At 47.0% G+C, this 6,000-nt stretch overlaps 1 protein-coding gene across 1 annotated transcript in view; it reads left to right on the top strand.

Moving 5' to 3' along the window:
* The first annotated feature begins 212 nt into the window (after window positions 1-212).
* LPP (LIM domain containing preferred translocation partner in lipoma) overlaps window positions 213-6,000 on the top strand; it is a 167,116-nt gene continuing 161,328 nt past the window's right edge. Inside the window, exon 1 of the mRNA XM_069974422.1 lies at window positions 213-324. The gene's annotated coding sequence lies outside the window, so the exon portion shown is untranslated. The remainder of the gene's footprint in view (window positions 325-6,000) is intronic.

The raw sequence follows: 6,000 nt of genomic DNA, 5'->3' as shown, positions 1-6,000 counted from the left end.
GCGGTATATATATATATATATATATATATATATATATATATACACACACACACACATATACACTTCCGGGCTGTGCAGGTCTATGAGGCCGGACTGCCGGCTATAGAGGGGTTAATGAGTCCCCGGGATTGCAGGGGGCGGGGCCGGGATGATGCCGGGGGGCGGCTGTAGTCAGGGCCGTCTGTGGCAGCTTGGTCATGTGACCTGAGGGGGTGGTATTTCTGAAGGCGACGCAGCCCCAGTGTGTACTTCCGCCTGCCGCCCAGTCCCGGCGTGACTCTGAGACCCTGAGAAGTTGTATAGTAACCCCCTTCAGGCTCACATGTGAGTATCGCTCTCCGTTAGATGCACGGCCGCCAGCAGTGTCGCTTTTGCCTGGACTGTCCCGGTTTTGAAGTACACAGTCCCGGCAAATTAATGTCCCGGGTATGTCCCAGGAAGCCCCGCCCCTCCGACCGCCCCTAACTTACCCAGCTCGCCATGCGCCAACTTGTATAGGAATGTACAGTAATCTCTGAGCAGCGACCCCTACAGGACACAGGATGTGGTGAACCCTGCCCAGGTATATCTGTATACAGCCTGCCCTGCCCAGGTATATCTGTATACAGCCTGCCCTGCCCAGGTATATCTGTATACAGCCTGCCCTGCCCAGGTATATCTGTATACAGCCTGCCCTGCCCAGGTATATCTGTATACAGCCTGCCCTGCCCAGGTATATCTGTATACAGCCTGCCCTGCCCAGGTATATCTGTATACAGCCTGCCCTGCCCAGGTATATCTGTATACAGCCTGCCCTGCCCAGGTATATCTGTATACAGCCTGCCCTGCCCAGGTATATCTGTATACAGCCTGCCCTGCCCAGGTATGTCTGTATACAGCCTGCCCTGCCCAGGAATGTCTGTATACAGCCTGCCCTGCCCAGGTATATCTGTATACACCATGGACTGCTTTCCTGCCATCTTGTACACAGTATGATGTTGGTCACCCAGCTTTCCCGGCATCTTGTAGTCAGTATGATGGCGGGCACCCAGCTTTCCCGGCATCTTGTAGTCAGTATGATGGCGGGCACCCAGCTTTCCCGGCATCTTGTAGTCAGTATGATGGCGGGCACCCAGCTTTCCCGGCATCTTGTAGTCAGTATGATGGCGGGCACCCAGCTTTCCCGGCATCTTGTAGTCAGTATGATGGCGGGCACCCAGCTTTCCCGGCATCTTGTAGTCAGTATGATGGCGGGCACCCAGCTTTCCCGGCATCTTGTAGTCAGTATGATGGCGGGCACCCAGCTTTCCCGGCATCTTGTAGTCAGTATGATGGCGGGCACCCAGCTTTCCCGGCATCTTGTAGTCAGTATGATGGCGGGCACCCAGCTTTCCCGGCATCTTGTAGTCAGTATGATGGCGGGCACCCAGCTTTCCCGGCATCTTGTACACAGTATGATGGCGGGCACCCAGCTCTCCCAGCATCTTGTTGTCAGTATGATGGTGGGCACCCAGCTCTCCCGGCATCTTTTATAGTAGTCAGTATGATGGTGGTCTCCCAACTTTTTAGTTGTGGCACCTCGGTATAAGCAGAGGTTAGAGAACAGGTAGCTTTAGGAACCTAGGAAAGCTGGATAACTCTCTGTAATGCTGTGCGTCTACTTAAAACATAAGAAATCTCTATTCTATTTCCTGTCCAGGAAGCTGAGCTAGGAGGAGGGGTCTGAACAATAGGAAGTGACCTCCATGACAAACAGCACCTCCTGTCTCAGCTTCTGGACACCTGTGAGTGTAATATGGATAGAAATCTACAGTCTTCCAGTACTTATCAGCTGCTGTATGTCCTGCAGGACGTCGTGTAGTCTCTCCAGTGTGACACAGTGCTCTCTGCTGCCACCTCTGCCCATGTCAGGAACTGTCCAGAGCAGCAGCAAATCCCCATAGAAAACCTCTCCTGTTCTGGACAGTTCCTGACATGGACAGAGGTGGCAGCAGAGAGCAGTGTGTCAGACTGGAGAGAATACACCACTTCCCGCAGGACATACAGCAGCTGATAAGGACTGGAGATTTTTAAATAGAAGTAAGTTACAAATTGATAGAACTTTCTGAAGCCAGTTGATTTGAAAAGATTTTCACCGGAGTTCCCCTTTAAATCACATTTCTGGCATGTCACAGTATCATGTCAGGCCTGGGTGCTGAGACCCCCACCTATTGTTAGAATGAAGGGGCTTTTGCACTCTGCAGCGCACGCTATGCTCCATCTTCTCTACGCTGCACTGCGTATGTGAGCGCCATACAGTTATCCTAGAAGCCTATGATACATCCGGCAGGGGGAATTGCTAGAAGTTCCATAGGCTTCTATTATAATCCTGTAGACTGCTGGTTATAGCAGCTCAGAGAGGAGATGAAGGGGCAACACTACTGATCTTCTCTGCCCCTTGGTCGTAACGATTGTCGGGGGTCTTGGCAGCAGGATTCCCGCTGATACGGATAGGACGTGTCGCTATGCTCCTATATTACTATGATAAGGGATATATGTATATGTGTGTGCATATGGAAGGGACGGTAATCTACAAAGTCTGGTAATGGTTAGAGCAGGCATAGGGAACCTCGGCTCTCCAGCTGCTGCAAAACCACAACTCCTATCATGCTTTAGCTTTGACTGTCCAGGCATGATTAGAGTTGTAGTTTTGTAACAACTGGAGACCTGATGTTCTCTGCCCCTGGTTTAGGGTTTTTGGTGTGCATCCGTATAAAATGTTTTCTGGGTGCAGGGACTGTAATTTTTATCATTTTACTTTTTATACATTGTTGTGGGGGCGGCCATATTGCCTGGACTTTTCTTAACAGCATTTAGTGACATGCTTTACAGTAAGACTCATGGACATAGACGACAATAGACAGTCTGCCCCCTTAAGATGAATGTGAGACATTACTGAGCGTGCTCTGTGACCTGTGGAGGGGTCATTCCATAGGGAGCTGCTATTGTGTCTATCTACTGGTGTCACATGACGCTGCAATGCTGTACAGATCACTTTACAGCAGCCTCCTCTTATCACCACAGACACAACAGGAAGTTTCAGCTTAGTTTTAGCCCCAGTGGTGAGAATAAGAACTGCAAGATACCAGTGTTTTATAATAGATGCTTTCTGCAAAGTTTTACATTCTAGGGAACTTTGTGCAGATTTTTGCCAGAATTGCTGCGGATACTTGGGGACCTATTACACTAAGCAATTTTTTCTTCTTAAGGGGTTGTTCACCAACTTTTTTTTTTTTCTTTCAAATCAACTGGTGCCATAAAGTGTCAGGGATTTGTAATTCACTTCTATTAAAAAAATCTTAAGTCTTCCAGTACTTATCAGCTGCTGTGTGTCCTGCAGGAAGTGGTGTATTCTCTCCAGTCTGACCCAGTGCTCTCTGTTGCCTCCTCTGTCCATGTCCAGGAACTGTCCAGAGCAGCAGCAAATCCCCATAGAAAACCTCTCCTGCTCTCCAGACTGGAAATAATACAACTTCCTGCTGGGCATACAGCAGCAAAGTACTGGAAGGCTTGAGATTTTTTAATAGAAGTAAGTTACAAATCTCTGACACTTTATGGCAGCAGTTGATTTGAAAGAAAAAATTTTTTTGGTGTACAACCCCTTTAAACTACCACCTTGGCGAACGACCTGAAATTGTTCATGCATTTACATGGAGCGACGATGGTTACTTGGCATCGTTCTTGCGGACGTCCTGCCCTTGCTGATCGTTCGTTTCAGAACTGTTACATCTACGGAACCTACGGGAATGTCGTGTTGTTACAACGAGCGATCAACGATTTCTCGTTAGTCGTTTAATCGTTGCCTGCAGTTACACTAAACGGTTATTGTTTAAATCCGAACAATATAACAATTTTATTTTTTTTATAATTGTCCTGTGTCACATGGCCCTTACTCTGGCAGTACGATTGTGCCAAGGGGGGGCGGCTATCGTTTGGACACCCACTGATTGTGTATAAGGGATAAACTTTTAAAATCTAAATCCACAGTAGATGTTACCCACATCCCATCAAGAGAGTCCCCACAGAGAAGGGCTCCCGAGCCCATCTCTGCATGTTGAGAAGAGAGGGTCTGAAGTCGCTGGTCCTCAGCAGCTACGCTACTCTGGGCCTGCCCCCTGCAGTGATACCTGTCCAGGGAGGAGCTGGATGAGGAGCGGGGGAAATGGCTGCCCCGTGCCTGTCACTGGTGTGGGTGGAGCACACTATATCTTAACTTGATCTGGATTTGCTATTCAGAATTTCTGTCTAGGAAAGTTTGCAGCTAAATCGCTGCCTTTAAATTTTATTCCCCCCCCCCCCCCCCCATACCTTTTTATTTACCTCTTCCTGTTAGCCAGAAAGTTAGTTTCTGGCAATCCCCAGATTCTTTTTGGGCCAGATGGAAGGAATTTCCTCGCATACTGTTGTGTTCTGGTTCCCATTAGAAGAATCTGTGAAGGATCCTGGAGACGACATGTGCATCTGGCTGAGGGCTGCCAGTACAAGAGCCGTCCGTGTCTTGGAGGAATGTGGCCGTGCTTTTCTCTGTATCGGACCGCAGCATTCCTACTAGTACATGAGAGAAATCTTGCGCTGTTGCAGTACATGGCGTTCCTCCATCCCTTACAAGTGTCCGTGTTCTTTCTTCTATGATGGAGCCTGGATGCAGAAAGTACAACGTCCTGGAACTGTAAACTTCTCTTCACCAACTTCCTTGTCTTTCTTTTTTTTTTTTTTTTTTTATAGTCCTGGTTATCGGTGAATCTTCCTCTTATTTAATTCCTGTCTTGTGCTTTCTCCTATCTCCAAATTATCCTTCCCCGGTTAGGTAGGCCTTATCTAAATAAGCCCGCTTATCCGTTTTTAGACAGGACTTGTGAAAACCGGAGCGGAGTAAAGGGGGAGACTGATAAAGCGAGACCCAATGTATCAGAACTATCGCCACATCTGCCACTAGCGGCTCGGGAACATTAGGCCATCGTCTTGTCAGGATAAATAGGTATAAAATGTGACGTGACGGCCGCGTTCTGTACCGATATACAAAGAGAATCTTGATTTCTTTCTCCAGGAAACCCTTTGTCTGAGCCAGGTAGTTATTTATTAGGAATGAAGCTGATCATTCTCACTCGTTCCCCGCCCCCCCCCCCCGCTTGCGATGTCGTGGAGTCGTCGTATTGTATAGAACTCTCCCTATAAGACTGTTCTGGAATGAACATGAATTTTCCATGGTTATACATGGGGCACATAGTACTCTCTATATACAGAGAAAACCAACCTGTTTATAGGGTATATTGTATTGTACCTGACACTTTCTTATAGAGCTCTTCTCCCTTTCTTCCGTTTCTGGATACGGTCTCTGATCTGTATGGTGGAATATGAGAACGCGGTAGGGGAGCCGGGTGGGCTTCACGCTCACTTACCATCATATGGACATATGCAGTGTCTGAATACGCCCTCAGAGCCCTATGACGTGGCACGATTATCGTGCAAATTATCGTTATATCGTTTGAATTGAAACCATAATCATTTCTTGTTAATGCAGCAATGATCAAACATCCAACAAGAAATCGTACATCGTTCGTTCAGTGCTGACCCCAAAATCACTAGTAATCGTTTGCCGTAATTCCGCATTCGGTCGCTAATCGCTCAGTGTGACTCCACACGGTTCCTTTGTTTGCTGGGATCAGATGGCGTAATCGATCGTAGTAACAATTGTGACGAACTGCTGTCAGTCTGTGTAATAGGGTGAACGATTTTAGGTTAATCATAAATTATTTTTTGCAAGGGCCAATTATTGTGCAAAAAAATCTAACTACGAATCGTTCACGATATATCGATACAAACGCAACTCCAAACATTCACAGCAAATATACGATCGCATTACTGACTTTTCATAGCAATTTATGGTCTCGTCTAAGTGACTATTGGTGAAAAGAAAAATCATTACAATTATACGTTACATTATAATCTTACAATACAGCAATTATTTTATTTATATTTTTT

The sequence above is a fragment of the Dendropsophus ebraccatus genome, chromosome 6 (assembly GCF_027789765.1).
Source record: "Dendropsophus ebraccatus isolate aDenEbr1 chromosome 6, aDenEbr1.pat, whole genome shotgun sequence".
Lineage (NCBI taxonomy): Eukaryota > Metazoa > Chordata > Amphibia > Anura > Hylidae > Dendropsophus > Dendropsophus ebraccatus.
Note: the sequence above shows the minus strand (reverse complement) of the source record. Positions and strands in the feature narration are given on the sequence as shown.